General features: G+C 43.6%; 1 protein-coding gene across 2 annotated transcripts in view; it reads right to left on the bottom strand.

Moving 5' to 3' along the window:
* Positions 1-19,609, bottom strand: part of LOC142249676 (G-protein coupled receptor 22-like) — a 224,270-nt gene extending 204,661 nt beyond the window's left edge. The window contains exon 1 of one of the 2 annotated variants that reach the window (XM_075321475.1): positions 19,358-19,609. The gene's annotated coding sequence lies outside the window, so the exon portion shown is untranslated. Of the gene's footprint in view, positions 1-18,867; positions 18,945-19,357 lie in introns of those variants that run through there. The other variant, XM_075321476.1, reaches the window with a different exon arrangement.
* Positions 19,610-19,989: the final 380 nt, after the last annotated feature.

Raw genomic sequence — 19,989 nt, 5'->3', positions numbered from 1 at the left:
AATCAGGTTCCTGTGTCAGGTCTCATCTGAACACTTCCATAATGAGTTCATTATGAAATTCCCAAGGCAAACACAAGATGATCCACTGGAAACTTCCTCCTTATCTCATGCAAGACATCCTTAGTAACAGCAGCCAAGGAGGACAAGAAGACTGGGGATTGGAGAGTGACTAACGGCAAAATAAATATTTGCACCGCGGAGACAAGGCGGTATCTTGTACCGGTCCTAATACAATTTATCTTCTCTGATCAGATGAACTAGCAGGAGACCCATGAAGATGATGGAAAGTCAGTCAGGCCTTGTGATATGTAGTGATAGCAAAGTCAAAATCCCTAAATCCCCAAAAATGTGCCGTATCTGATGGGGATCTAACTTAAAGGGCTTGTCCATATTGGGCAATCCATTTTTGTTAAAAGGGCCTCCTAATTAGAAGGTGATCATTGTGTCCTACTATTGAGATCCTCCGAGATCAGAAACAATCTGTGAAGAAGACCAAGAGTTTTATTTTCCTGCAGTAATTTGTCACTATTAATGAGATCCCCACAATGACTAAGATATTAAGAAGAGTTTTTGACCCCAGTAATGAGATCCTCTGATTGTCAAGCAGTAAATACTAGCCTCACAGGCACAATGGAACCCACCGGCGAGCACCGCAACACACGGAACACCAGGGAGATGATACGATGCTGGGCCCTGGTGCTAGGAAGAGTGGAGTGGGATCACCTCGTGGACTGTCCTTGGGCTGTTCCCTGCACTCCCTAATGGCCCTATATGAGTCCTTCTCTTCATCGCCGATCATGTGCCTAGGTCCTGGCTTGCCCTGAACTCACCCTGGCTAGTGAGAAGGCCGGCAAGAGCACTAGTCTCACCACTACAAGGGAAGGGAGACAGACAGGGGGAAAATAGACACAATAAGGAAAACTACTCTAAACTCCTTCAATGCAGCGGAGCACCACGGCTGCAATTGCCACAACACCTCAGCTTCTTTCAGAGACTGGCTCCTTCCAAAGTCGACAGCTTGGAAATTATTCTATAACTGGCATCAGATGGCAAGACATGTGACTTTTTATAGCAAAGGGGAATGATCACAAGGACCTGCACCAGAGATTAAAGGCCCCGTCACACACAGAGATAAATCTTTGGCAGATCTGTGGTTGCAGTGAAATCATAGACATATTGTTCCATTTGTACACAGCCACAAACCTGGCACTGATTGTCCACAATTTCACTGCAACCACAGATCTGCCACAGATTTATCTCTGTGTGTAACGGGGCCTTAAGGCTACAAAGGATACTCAGACAAGGAAGAGTCCTTTACCCCTACAAATCCAATTCCATTTAAACACTAGCTGCAGACCGATGCATGACAAGGTGTTGTGACCTTCTGGTCCCAGACTCGCCAGGGGGCTCCCTAAAGCGGGGAAACACCCATATCTAGAGTGTTTTCACCCCAGAATTGAGATCCCCCAATGTCTAGGAGTATTTTTGGATACTAAACAAATCATTACCATTTCAAATAAAAAAAAGTCTCCGTCTTCCTTTCTTTTTTCCCTTTTGCCACCCGTAAGATCGTTCACCTGAGACAGGAATATTTCCATTTCCCTTCTGTAATAAGACTAAAACGATAAGAATTAATCGAATGCGCCATTTAAGTGAAGCATGAAAGAAGTCAGCATTAGGCAGATAGGGCTTAGAAATTGCCAAATTCAAGATACCACGGTAGAGTTTTCCTCCTACGAGAAGGGTCAATCACCTATAGCGAAGCAATTTATAAAATGTTAACTATAATTCTCTAGAGAAGAGTTTTAATCGCACGTCTCTGGACTGCCGGACCCCCGGCCCGGTCCTGCCTCGTGTCCCAAGGGTACGAATTAACTTGTCAGCATGGAAAGGATAGGAAGAAAATAACGTCTTTCCTGCCAGGTGTAGATAAATATTGCTGCCAAATATAGTGTAAAAAGGGGACATAAGAATGAAAACATAGTCCCACCATAGTAGTTGATGGAAGACTTCCCCTCTTTTGGAGGTTTTGCAAGCTTAAAAGTGGCCTCCAAATAAGAAAAATTGTCATAGTCATAGGCAAATCTCCAAATATTTACCAAACTCTCCCATAAAGTGACTTCTTTGGAGAACATTTGCATAACTCCTCCCCCTTTAAAGAGTATCTGTGTCATTATTATTTTTATTCAATAAATCAATAGTACATGTGACGATAAGCAACTTTGCAATATATCTTATCAGAGAAATCCGCTTCTTTCTCCATTGACAGGTAAAATTTGTCTTCTCCGAAAATAGATTTTATCCTTGAATTGAAAGTGAAAGTTCAGTCTGGGAGGAGTAAAAAGCAAATTTCTCTGATATGATATATTACAAAGTTGCTTATTTTCACGAGTATTGTTGATTTATGAAATAAAAAATTACGACAACATTAACACTTTAAGTTCCGTTTTATGGGGGCTTTTGTGAATTATTGACTATATTGTCAAATTTCCTGGACATTCCAAAGTAGAGACCTTTCAAAATCCTGGGATTTGACAAATACTCCCTAAATCTCTTGGATTTTGGTGCAGTACCCTCCTGGGAGAAGTTGGCAATTATGGTTTTAAAGATTTTGGATTTGCACCCAGGAACTTTTATACCTCTAAACATCACAATCCACGACGCGATACGACACTAGACTACGGCTTGTGACAAGTGACCTTCAAGAAGACGACATTCACTTTCAAGGTCATCAGGCTGCATCTATGAAGACCAGATATCCCCCGATACTGTGAAGGACACTGCAGAGGTGACAATGTTACAGAAGCCGTAAACTGATGGGTAACAAAGCCGTAGAGGGGAACATTGTAATACAAATTCTGACATTATCAGGTATCAAATCAATTACACGACTTGTCATTCTCCGAGGAGCGATAGTCCTCCTCAGCCCGACTACTTGCCAGAATGTCATGTGTCCAATTAGTGTCAATGAGCACCCGGCAGCCGGGGGTCTGATGTCCATATTGGACCTGATTAAAATGCGGCATAGAAGTGTATGATTACGGCTCCTGAGAGGGGGGAGGGATGCGCCTGTCACTTAATGCTGCTAATTGCACTGCAATCCCAATTAGCTGCCAGAATATAACCGGAGCTGCAGCGCGTTCGCCATATAGAGCTCGCGGTCTTACTTCTTACTCCTGGCAATGGCTAATCTGCTTCCTCTACAATAAAAAATAATATAAAGAATCCGCTGCGGCGCCCCCTTCCCAGTCTAAATAATCCATCCCAGAGACAGATAAGGATCCGTTATCTCCGCTCTCAAAGGAAGGACAATTACTCTACAAGCCCTCAGGTCCAACAGAAGCACGAGACGCTGCGGATTCACTAGATCCGTGTAAAAGAGAATGTTCCCCGGAAAGTCCTTGACTCAACGTCTTATGTTCACCGGTTTTAACATTATCTGGTTACCAATCTGGTTGAAATAGGGAAGTCGCGTTAAAGGGGTGGTCCATGTATGGGGACACTTTTCACTTAAGTGCATGAATTTGGGGCTTAAAAAAAAAAATAAATTAAAAAAATATGTTTTTAATTTTATTTTTTTTTTAGAAATTGGGCTTTTTTAAAATTTTTGAATGTGCACGGAAACATCATAATTGGCTTTAACACTTTCTATCTGGTCTGTGGTCATAAATTAGCTGAGAGGAGCTCAGAAAAAAAGGAGCTACAAATTCCCTATCTTAACATTTTTAGAAATTGGGCTTTTTAAAAGTTTTGAATGTGCACGGAAACATCGTAATTGGCTTTAACACTTTCTATGTGATCTGTGGCCATAAATGAGCTGAGAGGAGCTCAGAGAAAGGAGCTACAAATTCCCTGTCATACAACTATATGGAGCTCGCTGACTGATCCTCAGTTAACTCGTTCTGGAGCCAGCAATAGACAGTGCCGCACAGAGGCTATAGAATGCATATGGTGCAAAATTATTAATGTAACCAGATTGTAAAAATAATTTTTAGCCCAGCTTGCATACCTTAAAAAAAAAATACCCTAGTAGACAACCTCTTTAGTGTGTGTGTGTGTGTGTGTGTGTGTGTGTGTGTGTGTGTGTGTGTGTGTGTGTATGTGTATGTGTATGTGTATGTGTATGTATGTATGTATGTATGTACATATATATATATATATATATATATATATACACACAAACACACTAAAAGGGGTGTCCAGCTGTAGGGTATTTATTATTTTTGATAATGTATACAATATTTGGGCCCAAAATTATTTTTGTGATTGGGTTACATTAATAATTTTGCACCATTTGCCTTCCATAGCCACTGTGCGGCACTGTCTATTGTTGGCTGCAGAACGAGTTAGCTGAGGATCAGTCAGCGAGCTCCATATAGTTGTATGACTTGGAATTTGTAGCTCCTTTCTCTGAGCTCCTCTCAGCTCATTTATGGCCACAGATCACATAGAAAGTGTTAAAGCCAATTACGATGACTCCCTGCACATTCAAAACTTTTAAAAAGCCCAATTTCTAAAAATGTTATGAGATATATATATATATATATATATATATATATATATATATATATATATATATATATATATATATAGACACACACACACATACACACAAATATATCTTATACATATATATAAGAAAAATATATATATATATATATATATATATATATATATATACACAGAGGGAGAGAGAGGTATGTATAATATACATACATGAATTATATTTTATATGTACAATATTATATTTATTATTGACTTATGATTAAGACTCTTTTTGTTTTTATTATGAAGTCTGAAACGCGTTAAGACTACCTATGACCTGAAGCTTCCATCTGCGGTCTTCATATCTAGATTTTAAAATGTACTAATAAAAGGAAAAGGATTTTTTTTTTACCCTATTCTGGAATTGGTGCTGGATCCAACCTCATCTTTTTCGTTGTCCATTATATTTATTATGCACAATATATATATATATATATATATATATATATATATATATATATACATATATATACACACACACACACACACACACACGAATATTATACATTTCTAATATAGATTTAGTTTAGTGCAATTTCGGATAAAACTGAAAATGACATATCAGATGCAATCTTGTGCAACATCCCATTCCAAGACATGAACTTTCTGTGGAGCCTGAATAGTGATTCAAACCGCTCTTATCACTGCATAATCAGGCTGAGGTGCCACTCAGGGCTCTGGGAAAGCTGGGTAGTAATCAATATGACTGCCATCACCATATAACTCTTTCTAGAGTTCTAGACTGAATTTAATGGAACCTCATTGGGTTCGGGTGTCGCACCCTAAAAGGCGACTGTGTAACAAGCGTGTAAAGTGACCACTGAGTTGAAACGGCAGCCATATTGAATGTCACCCAGCTTTCCCAGAATTGGATAAAACACTTAGTTTGTTAGAGAGTCTTAAGGCTTCATCCAATTCCCCATGACATCTCCAAATATCAAAACCCATAGATCAGGAGCCATTGATCATCTGCAATTTCATCAATTCAGTTTAACCCTGGGACCGGTGACAGCAAGAATGAGGGTCTGGATAATCCACACCGGTGGGATTCTCAGGCAATGCAGGCATCAGTGAAATGTGTGAGCAGCATTGTGGGGTGGACACGAAGCACAAGTGTCTTCCGTGCTCTTGTTCGGCGCTGACTGCCATCTGGCCGGCATTGATCATATGAATGTTTAAAACTCTCTGCCCTGAATATAGAGATGCCACCGGAGTGAGTCGCAGGCGGCGCGTTCCTTGGCTCGTTCAGCCGTTGTGTTCATCGTGAACTTCTGCTTAGCGCAAACAAATAAGAATATTTGTACTCTCCGCAGCCAATATCAACGGCACGTACAGCAGTCCCTGGTTGATAGCAGGAGTAAGATTATGTATACACTACATCGATGCGACACATAGAAACTACCAACAAGCTGCTGTGGACAGATCTGTCATTGCTAAACTGTGTCTGATTGCCAAATCTACTGCCCGGAATATACAGAAGATGCTCCATGTGCACAAAAGAAAAAATATCAGGCTATAATCAGCAAGCTGTGGTTAACAGATGCGTTATTCCGATATACCGCACTGTATTTCCCTGAAAATAAGCCCTTGCATGATTTTACAGGATTTTTGGAGTATGCTTGAAATATAAGTGTGCCGCCCCCACGCCTGTAGCAGCCGAGCTACTCGGATCCGGACCCGCTGTGTGGCTCGAGGGATCCTCCAGACCCGGGGTTCACGCGGACATGCCAAATGAAAAGTGGGGCGTAGTTATACGGGCTTGGCCGTATTCAGTTCGTGACGCCACCCACAGTGTGTGGTGAAAGGTGGCACCACCGCTGCTGTTGTGGGGCACCCGGGGGAGATGTAGTGGCAGCTGGATGTTAACCCCTCCGTGGGTAGGGATGGTTGTCCCGGGGCCCAGTGTCTCTGTGCAGGGAATGGCGATAGCAAGTGATTGCGCGCCCAGATGGACCAGGGGAAGTTTGGTTACTCACAGTTGAATAAATCACACGAGTCTTTTGGTAAACCAAGGTGCTGGTGGCCGGTCGCCGCGGCCGGTTGTACTCTGGTCCCCCACCCGGGCTGGTGGTCGCTGTCTTTTCCCTCTGCACTGTTTTTGCTCATGTTGGACTTCCCAGTATGGATCACCGGAGTCCGCTCCTGGATTGTTGTGTACCTGAGGAGCCGTACCCGCTGACGCTGACCCGTGGGATCTATCGGGCCCTGGCGGTTGCCCTATTCCTCTCTGCGGGTGGTTGTCTGCTTTTGAAACTTTGGTTGGGACAGGACCTATAATCCTGCCCTCAATTGGTTAATTAGCTAGGCCGTTGGTTCCGGTCCTGGCTTCAGGGTCCAAGTACCCCCTCTGTGCACGGGTCGGTTTTCCAGTGTCAGTACCGGCAGGCTCCAACCCTGTCCCGGTCCACCTCGGATCTCCGGCTGCCGTCTTCCCATCTCCTGCTGACGAAGACCACCGTCTACCACCTAGCCAAGGCACCAGGGCTCCGACCCTGGCACCTGTCAACTTGAGCTTCACCTCCGCTGGAGCTACACCTAGCCCCAGCCTCCACTCCTCTCAACTTGAACTCTTGACTCCACTCTCGACTAACTACTGGTTTTCCTGCCCCGGGCTGTCTAGATCCCTAGGTAGGCGTTTCCTAACCACCTGGTCCTGCCCACTGGTGTGCCTGTCTTGCCCTGAGGGGGGGTGATAAGGGTTTCAGGTCGGCTGTATGTAACCCTGTGAGAGATGGTGTTATGCGGGGGCCTTTTGTGTGACTACCTGGTTTTGCCAGGGCGTCACATAAGACCTATTCCAAAAATAAGCCCTAGTTACAGTCAGGGCCAGTATTAGGGCCCCTACTCTCTTAGGGACCCCAGCGTTTGTATTCCGACCTTTAGATTGTTTAAGGACCTTTGTTGGCTTCACGGTCATGTGAATATGAGGTCACCAAAGTTCTCTTAATTGCAGGAGTCTAAAAGAACCAAACAGGCTGGTATACAGGACTGGCATTAGGGGGAAGGGAGAACAAACTGGGCAATGTCACAGGGCTCCTATTCTCCTAGGGTCTACAGGACCTTTGATGGCTTCACAGTCATGTGACCGTGATGTTACCAAAGGTCTCTTAATTGCAGGAGTCTAAAGGAACTGAACAGGAGACAGGCTGGTAGGCAGGACTAGCATTAGGGGTAAGGGAGAACAAATTGGGCAATGTCAAAAGGGCCACCATTCTCCTTGGGCCCCCATGACCTTTGGTGACTTCATAGTCATGTGACCATAATGTCACCAAAGGTCTCTTAATTTAAAGGAGTCTAAAGGAACTGAACAGATTGGTATACAGGATTGGCATTAGTGGTAAGGGAGAACAAACTGGGCAATGTCACAGGGCCACCATTCTCCTGGGTCCCCCAGGACCTTTGGTGGCTTCACAGTCATGTGACCATGATGTCAAAGGTCTCTTAATTGCAGGAGTCTAAAAGAACCAAACAGGCTGGTATACAGGACTGGCATTAGGGGGAAGGGAGAACAAATTGGGCAATGTCACAGGGCTCCTATTCTCCTCCTAGGGCCTACAGGACCTTTGATGGCTTCACAGTCATGTGACCATGATGTCACCAAAGGTCTCTTAATTGAAGGAGTCTAAAGGAACTGAACAGGAGACAGGCTGGTAGGCAGGACTGGAATTAGGGGTAAGGGAGAACAAATTGGGCAACCATTCTCCTAGGACCCCCATGACCTTTGTTGATTTCATAGTCATGTGACTATAATGTCACCAAAGGTCTCTTAATTGCAGGAGTCTAAAGCTGAAGAGGAGACAAGCTGGTGTGTGTGTGTGTGTGTGTGTGTATCTGGATTATAGTAACAGTAGCAGATAAAGGTTCACCAGTACTCTAATGTGCGGCTACCAGGAAACTATTAGCAAGCTGCTGTTGATGGATCCGATTTATTAAACACAAACAATATGAAGTCTGTAATATTTTGCAGCCGATATCTGCAGAGTGGACATCATGAGATTATATACACATTTCACGAAGTCTCCAAATCTATGGGGGAAAAAAAATCCTGTTGCTGGTCGGAAATTAAAAGCAAACTGCTGTTGATTGATCTGACACGTTCAACGTAAATAATATAAAGTTTGTAATATTTAGCAGCAAATATCTGCATGGGTAAGAGATAAGGATTACTCTGTGTACACATTTCACCTGTCTAATGTCTTCTGTTGGTAACTATTAGCAAACTGCTGTTGATGGATCTAATAAATTCAATGCAGTTTATAATATCTTTGCAGCCAAAAATCTGCTGAGAATAAAGTATCAGATGAAGATTATGTACACATTTCACTCATTTTCTAAACTGCAGGGAAAAAATCTTGTTGCTCCCAGGAAACTATTAGCAAACTACTGTTTATGGATCCGGTTTGTGGAAAATTAACAATATGAAGGCTGTAATATATTGAACAATATCTTGAAGACAATCTTGATTATCGCATGGGTGACAGATGAAGGTCATGTACAAACTTTGGAAGTACAGTACTCGAATGTGCAGAAGAAAATTGAATTGCTGCCAGAATATTAGCAAGTTACTGTTGATGGATCTGATCATTTTTATAATACATCCACATGTACTACATTGGATGCAAAATAGGCAGGGGCAGAACAATTGCAGGCGCAGGGATCGCATATTCGACTGAGCCTGGGGGTGCAGGAGGCCTACAGGCTCCAGTCCATGGCCACACATCCAGCTGAAATACATCGCAGTGCAGAGACCCGTTGGGTCCCTGCACTGCAATACATGCTGCCGGCCAAACAGAAGCCATCCCCATGACGGAGGTGGCACATGACAATGATGTCATGCGTTGCCATAGCACGGACACCGATGAAAGCGGAGAAGAACGCCGTGCGATGTGGGAGCCAGGGAGGTGGTGAGTACATTATATATCAGAAGGAGGACAGTATATATCAGGAGGGGCCAAGGACAGGAACATATATACCTGGAGGGGGACAGTATATACCAGAAGGGGGACAGGAGAGAAACCTATTTACCATGATGGGGGCAGTATATATAAGAAGGGGGACAGTATATACCATGAGGGGCCCAGGAGAGGAACATATATACCAGAAGGGGGACAGTATATACAAGAAGGTGGACAGAAGAGAAAGATATTTACCATGATGAGGGCAGTATATATCAGAAGGGGGACAGTATATACCATGAGGGGCCTAGGAGAGGAACATATATACTAGGCGGGTGCCAGTACATACCAGGAGGGACCCAAGAGAGGAACACATATGCCAGGAGGGGGATAGTATATACCAGGAGGGGGACATGAGAGAACAAATATACCAGGAAGGGGACAGGTTTGGGGACATGCATACCAGGAGGGGCCCAGGATCGAGGACATATATACCAGGATGGGTGATATATTTAATAGGATGGGGACATATATACAAGGAAGTAGACCAGGATGGGGTACATTAGAATAGGATGGGGGACATTACTACATATTGGAGGGAAGACAACTTGTATGTCTTTATAGGATTTAGAACACTAAATGTATACATACATCTGACCAATATGCAAGGATGGGGGATGGCCCATGTCCAAAATTTACATCGGGGTCCATCAAACTCTAGTTAAGCCACTTAAAATGGCACTATATAGTGTTAACTTGATAGTTGATCTGAGTTGTGATTGAGCAATAAAGTCTATCAGCAGAACCTGACATGCTTGCTGATGGTTTCCACATAGGAATACTTGCTGATGGTTTCCACATAGGAATGCTTGCTGATGGTTTCCACATAGGAATGCTCGCTGATTGGTTCCACGTAGGAATGCTTGCTGACGGGTTCCACGTAGGAATGCTTGCTGACGGGTTCCACGTAGGAATGCTTGCTGGCGGGTTCTACGTACGAACGCTTGCTGGCAGGTTTCACGTAGGAACGCTTGCTGGCGGGTTTCACGTAGGAATGCTTGCTGACGGGTTCCACGTAGGAATGCTTGCTGACGGGTTCCACGTAGGAATGCTTGCTGACGGTTTCCACATAGGAATGCTTGCTGACTGTTTCCACATAGGAATGCTTGCTGACTGTTTCCACATAGGAATGCTTGCTGACTGTTTCCACATAGGAATGCTTGCTGACTGTTTCCACATAGGAATGCTTGCTGACTGTTTCCACATAGGAATGCTTGCTGACTGTTTCCACATAGGAATGCTTGCTGACTGTTTCCACATAGGAATGCTTGCTGACTGTTTCCACATAGGAATGCTTGCTGATGGTTTCCACATAGGAATGCTTGCTGATGGTTTCCACATAGGAATGCTTGCTGATGGTTTCCACATAGGAATGCTTGCTGATGGTTTCCACATAGGAATGCTTGCTGATGGTTTCCACATAGGAATGCTTGCTGACTGTTTGCACATAGGAATGCTTGCTGACTGTTTCCACATAGGAATGCTTGCTGACTGTTTGCACATAGGAATGCTTGCTGACTGTTTCCACATAGGAATGCTTGCTGACTGTTTGCACATAGGAATGCTTGCTGACTGTTTCCACATAGGAATGCTTGCTGACTGTTTGCACATAGGAATGCTTGCTGACTGTTTCCACATAGGAATGCTTGCTGACTGCTTCCACATAGGAATGCTTGCTGACTGTTTCCACATAGGAATGCTTGCTGATGGTTTCCACATAGGAATGCTTGCTGACAATTTCCACATAGGAATAACTTTTTGTTAATGCTGCACAGAGGGCACTGAACTCATTTTCAGCAGATAGATGGACATCAATAGGAGAATTTGACATATTATAGACAGATCGCTCTACGCTTCATTGCACGCTGTATTAGGAAAGTATAACAAAAGGCACCCTATGGCGGTACACGGGTCCATAATAAAACCGATACAGACTCGATGTGCTAACATGAAGGGTCAGTGGCATTGACAACGTTCTTCTACATGAACCTTGACGACTATTTGTAATTAACTGTCAATTATGATTTGGAAAAAAAATGTGCCTTTTGTGAACAATGGCGCGCTGCCACGGAGGTTGCGGCTGAGACGGTGGTGGCCAATCTCCAGAGCCCAGAGCTTGTTAGGGCCATGATTGCATTATCTGAGCAGACACAAACAGTGGCACCCGGGCGCTCGCTAACTCCGGCGTGCACATTATAAAATGGCACTTTAAGGCTTTAAACTGACAAGCAGCGGAACACGATATAAATTATACATACCGTCATATACATATAAATTATGCAGATAAATTACATAACGATAAATGTGTCTGTGCTGAAAAGCCGTGTGCCTTACACAGAGGAGGGGATTGTAATTCCAAACACATACGGCCTCATTGATTCACTAGAAGGTTGTATTGTAATAGTCCATGGCTGTGTCCATTAATAAGGTTGTGGAGAAAGGGAGGTAAATTGAAATTAAAGAGCAATTCCTGTAACAATAGATATTTACATCACGTGCGCAATGACTATCACAAAGTTCCATGGAAAGGAAAAATATTCACATATTGACTCTAATAATGATGTTCTATATAGACAATATACAGACTATAATACTGCTCTCTATGTACGAGAATATAATTACTATAATACTGCCCATTACGCACAAGAATATAACTACTATAATACTGCTCTCTACATAAAAGAATATAACTATTATAATACTGCCCCCTATGTGCAAGAATATAACTACTATAATACTGCCTCCTATGTACAAGACTATAACTGCTATAATACTGCCCCTATGCACAAGAATATAACTACCAAAACACTGTCCACTAAGTACAAGAATATAACTACTATAATATTGTCCCTTTGTACAAGAATAGAACTACTATAATACTCCTCCTATGTACAAGAATATAACTACTATAATACTGCCCCCTATGTACAAGAATATAACTACTATAATACTGCCCCCTATATACAAGAATATAACTACTATAATACTGCCCCCTATGTACAAGATTATAACTACTATAATACTGCCCCCTATGTACAAGATTATAACTACTATAATACTGCACACAGAAGCTACCTCAATTAGTATATCTAAAAACAATTTTTATTGAAATATATTAAAACAATTCAAAATTCCATGGTCCATGCTATACATCTGCATGGAGAGGTGTGTGCTGCAGAACGAGTAGCCCCCTGACAACCTTCTGGCGATTGGGCCATTTAATTAACACCGTCTCCTGATGAACCCCAATCAATTAAATGGGGAGAAATGCGTCGAGACTGAGACTTTGTGATTTTATATTATTGGGTTGAGGACCATGAAAGCCGGGACACCTTCACCTTAAGGGAGAAAAACTGCTAAGGGACTTTTGACCCGAATGTATCTCAGATAAGTGCAAATTGTTTATTTTCTATTTTCCCTCACTATTTGATGGTATAACCCTTTAGATTTTACCCGATAAGAAGGGAGCTCAGGGATATCATAGGAGGGAAAGCCGCCGAGGAATGGGGGCACCTCTTTACCTTTAGGGTACGTGTAACCTAGGTTATATCTCCATTAGCAGGCAGAGGAAAGAGAGAACGAGGGTTATCTAGAGATTTTTCCCATTGGCAGTACTATTAAGGTGACATAATAGTGGAATAACTGGTTTGTTCCTTTGGTGAATATTATTGGGGCTGTCTCATGGTCCTGGGATTTTTTTGTGTGTGTCACAATTTCACAGGTGGAATTTTGAATTGTTTTAATATATTTCAATAAAAATTGTTTTTAGATATACTAATTGAGGTAGCTTCTGTGTGCAAACAATTGATATACTACCTTTTGAATCGGTTTCCAAGTGTTAAATTTACTATAATACTGCCCCTATGTATAAGAATATCACCACTATAACACTGCTTCTATGTACAAGTATATATCTACTATAATACCGCCCAAATGTAGAAGAATATAACTACTATAATACTGCCCCTATGTACAAGAATATAACTACTATAATACTGCCTCCTATGTACAAGAATATAACTACTATAATACTGCTCCTATGTACAAGAATATAACTACTATAATACTGCCCCTATATACAAGAATATAACTACTATGATACTGTCCCTATGTACAAGAATATAACTACTATAATACTGTCCCTATATACAAGAATATAACTACTATAATACTGCCCCTATGTACAAGAATATAACTACTATAATACTGCTCCTATGTACAATACTGTCCCTATATACAAGAATATAACTACTATGATACTGTCCCTATGTACAAGAATATAACTACTATAATACTGCCCTCTATGTACAAGATTATAACTACTATAATACTGCCCCCTATGTACAAGATTATAACTACTATAATACTGCCCCTATGTACAAGAATATAACTACTATAATACTGTCCCCTATGTACAAGAATATAACAGAATCACCAGGCCCGAATACTGTGCGCCTTCTGGTTGCGGCAGCTGAGATAATGGCGGTTTACATCGATACATGGTAGATGACTTCCAAAAAAATGTTTGATTGAATGTTTGAGCGTTAGAAGTGGCTGCGGTGACGTCACGGTGCTCGGCTACACAACGCTCCTGATGAGCATCCAGAAGCTGAATATTACCGCCTGCAGATGTTCATCGCTTCTCCTGGGCACAGGAAAGGCTTGAAAGCAGGAATAAACATTAAAGGGCCGGCGTCCAATTAAAACTGGAGAGGCAATTAGTGAAAATGGAAAGGCACTATGAATTGCAGGGTTACGGCAGGTCACGGGGTGGTTGGTAGGTAGAGGTGTAATTACAGGAGCTGTCCATGAAACAGCAGGGGGAGCTCATTGGCATTTACCACCCTCAATGATGGTGGGAATATCCTCAAAATACTCAATTGTGGGCGGAGTTTAAGTAACCTTTATCCTTTATGTAACACAGCTACAAGTGTGACGCCCTGGAGAATCTAGGTAGTTCCAAATAGGCCCCTGCATAACATGTTCCCACACTTAGGTGACATTCAGCCAACCTGAAATCCTAGTCACCACCCCTAGGGAAGGATAGACACACTAGTGGGCGTGACCAGGCGGTTGGTGCACGCCCACCCAGGGGTTTAGACAGCCCAGGGCGGGAAAACAAGCAGATCAGTCTAGATTAGCTCTGAGTTCAAGTTGAGAGGAGGTGTGCTGGGGCTGTGTGTGGCCCCAGCACCAGAGGTCAAGTTGAACAGTGCCAGACTAGGAGCCCTGGTACTTCTAGCTAGGTGGCAGATGGTGGTCTCAGTCAGCAGGAGACGGGAAGATGACTCAGTGGAACCGAGGTGGATCGGGGCAGGGTAGTGGCCCGCCGGTACCGACCAGGGGAACCGACCCAGAAACCATAGCAGAAGGGGGGTACTCGGACTCTGCAGCCGGAAACCAGAAACGATTGGACTGGTTAATTAACAGATTGAGGCGAGGACTAGAGGTTCTGTCCCACCCAAAGTCCCTTATAGAAGACAACAGCCCACCAATTAGGGATAAGAGGTCACCGGCAGGGCCCATAGATCCCACGGGCCAGCGACTGTGGGCACGGCTCCTTAGGCCACATCCTGCCGGGAGCGGACTCCTACGTTTCACACTAGGACGTCATTTTCTACTTAAAACAGTGCAGAGGACAGAGATAGAGACCACCAGCCAGGTGGGGGACCCTGAATGCAACCGGCCGTGGCGCCGGCCACCATCACCTTGGTTTACCAGAGACTTTTGTGTGTTTGTTTCTAACAGTGAGTACACCAGCATCCCCGGCAGTCGCCATCCCCTGCACCACAGCCACCGGGTCCCGGGGCCACCATCCCTGCCCACGGAGGGGTTAACAACTTGCTGCGCAACATCTCACCCGTTTTCCCCGTACCTGCAGCGATGGTGTCCCAACTCACCACACACCGTGGGTGGCGTCACGAACTTAATACGGCGCAGCCCGTACATATACGTCCTCACCCTTTTTTATTCAGCGTGTCCGCCAGACCCCCGGGTCCCTCGAGCCACCACCCCTGAAGATCCGGACTCGAGCAGCGCCGGCTGCTGGCACAGGGGCGGCACACAAGCATCACTGCTCCAGGACAAGCTGACATGACGTCTTTATGGACATTATCATGCTGAGATTAGAGGGTGTGTATACTAATGCAACCATTGGGTTAATATATTGGAACCTTGAGAAGAAAAAAAAAAAAATCGCTACCGTTTTGTGTCTGCAGCGCCAATGCTAACTTATGTGTTGCCTTGGTTACAGATTATAACCCAAGATTCCCTCGGCCCTTTCTTCTTGAGATCTCAGAGACAGAGCAGTTGAAAGAGGAAGTAACGCATGAGTTTAAAAATCTGACAACATTCCGTTTGTTTGAAGTCTGTTACCGTGGAGACAGTTCTGCAGGAAATCTTTGTTACACTGTTGGAAAACCGCAATATTGTAACATCCGAGTGCTGGGGATTGTGTCGTCATCTCCCCCAATGGTCATTTTTGTGCCATCACCGTCTTGTCGTGATCTCTGTTTCTTAAACATGTCACCATTTACAGATTTACACAACACTCCATGTGTTAGAGGAGTAAAATCAGCAAAACCTCATCCACCTGTGTTATCCGTGTTTACAAATAGAATGCAGGAAATATACAATATTCTATATGAGCAGGATACATTGTGTTTCTCATCCCAATCTTCACCTTTTGGTCATGGTGCCACTTTTTTGCTCAATCCAGTGTTATGGAGGCCATGATACAACATGGAGGCAACTAAGGGGCTCATGATAGTGTGGGGGCTACCAAGTGGGCCCTCATACAGGGCTGTCATCCATTGTGTGTGAAGGGTCTGGCTGATGTGTACTCATTGATCGTGAAATACAAGGGGGCCGGCTAACCTATTAAAATGAGCCAGCCCCCTTCATGATCATGTGTCTGCGTTGAGCAGGCCCCCAAAGAACTTTTCTCTGTGGAGGACCGAGCACATTGATTTCAGTTTGCATCATGTAATACTCTAGTATCCCTTGTGGAGGCGCTGCAGGGAAAGAGTACATGTTCCTAGGTTCCCATGTACACTGCGGCTGTGATTGGCTAATTTTGGGGAGAAGTTTATGAAGAAAATGATTGACCAAGAAGGAGGAACCCCTTTAAAATTGTAACAGTGAGAGCCCATTCCTGCGCACTGTTAGAGTTGTGGTCTCAAAGCTGTTGTACAACTACAAATCCCAGCATGCCCTGACATCCGCAGGGAATAACAACATGATAGACAGTGGCAAGGGATGGCGTGATACCAGTCTGTACAGAGCAGCTCGCTCACCGCTCTGGACATGCCGCATTTCAGATGCAATTATACAGTGATTAACATTTACAATGCGTCCTCCGCGGATCTCCTCATCGGTGAAGTGTCGCGGGCCGGAGCGGAGCTGCCACTCTACCGTCAGAAGGCACTCACTGACCGCCAAGAACCTTTACTACATGGCGCCGTATTCTCTTTCCCAAGACTTGTGTCTATGATATATCCTGCGATGATGGAAAAATACTCGTCTAAAGAGCTGACAATCAAACATCAACTAATAAATAGGCTAAATAAATCAAAGAAAGTGAATAGATTGATATGGGATAGACAGGAGGTAGATACAAAGATGATAGATGGATACGTAGACAGAAAGATGGATGCAGAGATCTATGGATAGAAGATAGATAGATAGATAGATAGAGGGATAGATAGATAGAGGGATAGATAGATAGAGGGATAGATAGATAGAGGGATAGATAGATAGAGGGATAGATAGATAGAGGGATAGAGGGATAGATAGAGGGATAGATAGAGGGATAGATAGAGGGATAGATAGAGGGATAGATAGAGGGATAGATAGAGGGATAGATAGAGGGATAGATAGAGGGATAGATAGAGGGATAGATAGAGGGATAGATAGAGGGATAGATAGAGGGATAGATAGATAGATAGATAGATAGATAGATAGATGGATAGATAGATAGAGGGATAGATAGATAGAGGGATAGATAGATAGAGGGATAGATATATAGAGGGATAGATATATAGAGGGATAGATAGATAGAGGGATAGATATATAGAGGGATAGATAGATAGAGGGATAGATAGATAGAGGGATAGATAGATAGAGGGATAGATAGATAGAGGGATAGATAGATAGAGGGATAGATAGATAGAGGGATAGATAGATAGAGGGATAGATAGATAGAGGGATAGATAGATAGAGGGATAGAGGGATAGATAGATAGATGGATAGATAGATAGATGGATAGATAGATAGAGGGATAGATAGATAGAGGGATAGATAGATAGAGGGATAGAGGGATAGATAGATAGATGGATAGATAGATAGATGGATAGATAGATAGATAGATAGATAGAGGGATAGATAGATAGAGGGATAGATAGAGGGATAGATAGATAGATAGAAAGATGGATGGATAGAAGGATCAATGGATAGAAGAATAGATTGTTTGATATAAAGATCTATGGTTTGAAGGATGGATTGATATATAGATAAATAGAAGGATGGATAGATTTATAGATGGATGAACAAAAAGATCTATGGATAGAAGGATAGATAGCTAGATAGACAAATGGATGGATGGATAGATAGAGGGATGGATGCGCATGGATCGATGGATAGATGGATGGAAAGATCGATCTATGGATAGAAGGATAGATAGCTAGATAGACAAATGGATGGATGGATAGATAGAAGGATGGATGTGCATGGATCAATGGATAGATAGAAAGATCTATGAATGGAACGATAGATAGATAGAAGGACGGATGGATAGAATTATAGATGGATGGATGGATAGATAGATAGATAGATAGATAGAAGGATAGAAGGATGGATGGATAGAATGATAGATGGATCGATGGATAGATCTATGGATAGAAGTACAGATAGGTTAGATGGATGGATGATAGATAGAAGGAAGGATAGATAATTTAGAAAATCATTTCTTATGGAGGGAGACGCTTTCCACATTTTCTGTGATACAGAGGACAAGTCTCTTCTCTGCTTCCACCTTTTGCAGACACCACTATGGGAACATTCCTGCAGGGGATGTATCCACAGAATATGCTGCACCAGGATTATCAGGAATGTGCAGATGCTCCATTCCATGTATCCACAATATGGCAATGCCCATCTTGCCCCCCTCAGATGACAGGTAAGTGATATGGGGGGGGGGGGGGGGCATGCAGTCAGATTCTGGTGCTGCTGGTCCCCATTCCCAGCTGATCCAGCCTGTGTACAGTCTACAGTCCAGTGATCTGTATTCTGTGGGCATTTGTGGGCAGACCGCCTGTGCCCAGGTGATTGCCATCCATGATGCCCACCTCCACCTCTGCACCCCTCTTACCCTTCACTACCCAGCAATCCTTGGGTCATTCTGCAGCTGAGTCTCCTGCATTCTCCAGTATACAAGAAGCACTGACTGAGCCCCTGCTCCTCATCAGTCACTGCAGAGCCCAGGGGGCACATTGACAGCAGGTGCCACAGGGCAATGCTGCCTGACCCCTCCAGAGGCAGAGTGACAACATCCACACACAGCCACCATCAGATCCTCAGCAGCAATCCAGCACTTAGGGGGTTAATGCTCCAGGGAAGAAAATAAAAAAAGCTGAGCTGCAGAGCGGAATTTGTCATTTAACTCTCTAGGGGTCTAATGTTTGTGCCCACCCCTGATAACTTTGAAAGTACAGATAAGACAGGTGATTTACCTGCAGTCCTATGTAAATCAACAATCAATGTGTCGTGATATGACCATGAGTGGTGTCAAATGACCAACTCAGCTCTGTACATCTGTCCCAGTAGAGGAGACGGGGATAAAGTAGCCATTGGTCACTTACCCTGGTGGTGCAGAGCCAGCTGTTGTCCTGGTGGGGAGCTGTGGGTGAAGTTTGGGGTGCCAAGCTGTTCCCCAGAGATGACAGGTGACTATAGTAGTGGGGGCTTTAGTGCCATGATGCAGGGGTCTCCTCCTTCAGCTGAGGCTTTGGTGGGACTGTGTAGAGGGGTCGCAGGTTTGCAGCTCTGCTCCGGGGATGTGTGCTGCAGGTGTGTGTGTCCTGTGTGTGCGCTGCAGCTCTTCAATCCCTCCTTCTCTCTCCTTCCCTCTGTTCTTCCCACTACAGCCCTCCCTCTCTCCCTATTCCTCTCCATCTATTCTCCCAACTCCCTCCACTTACTACACTCACTGCATCACCCCCTCCACACACTAACTCACATGCATGCTCAAACACACACGTACATATAGACATACACACGTACAGGCACATACATACACATATAATACATACAACATACATACACATATAGACATGCGTACCGGTACATAGATAATACATCTATATATACAGACATACAATTACACACACACACATATAGACATACACACGTACAGGCACATACATACACATATAATACATACATATTTACACACACATATAGACCTATATACATACCGGTACATAGATAATAC

Source organism: Anomaloglossus baeobatrachus, chromosome 8 (assembly GCF_048569485.1).
Source record: "Anomaloglossus baeobatrachus isolate aAnoBae1 chromosome 8, aAnoBae1.hap1, whole genome shotgun sequence".
Lineage (NCBI taxonomy): Eukaryota > Metazoa > Chordata > Amphibia > Anura > Aromobatidae > Anomaloglossus > Anomaloglossus baeobatrachus.
Note: the sequence above shows the minus strand (reverse complement) of the source record. Positions and strands in the feature narration are given on the sequence as shown.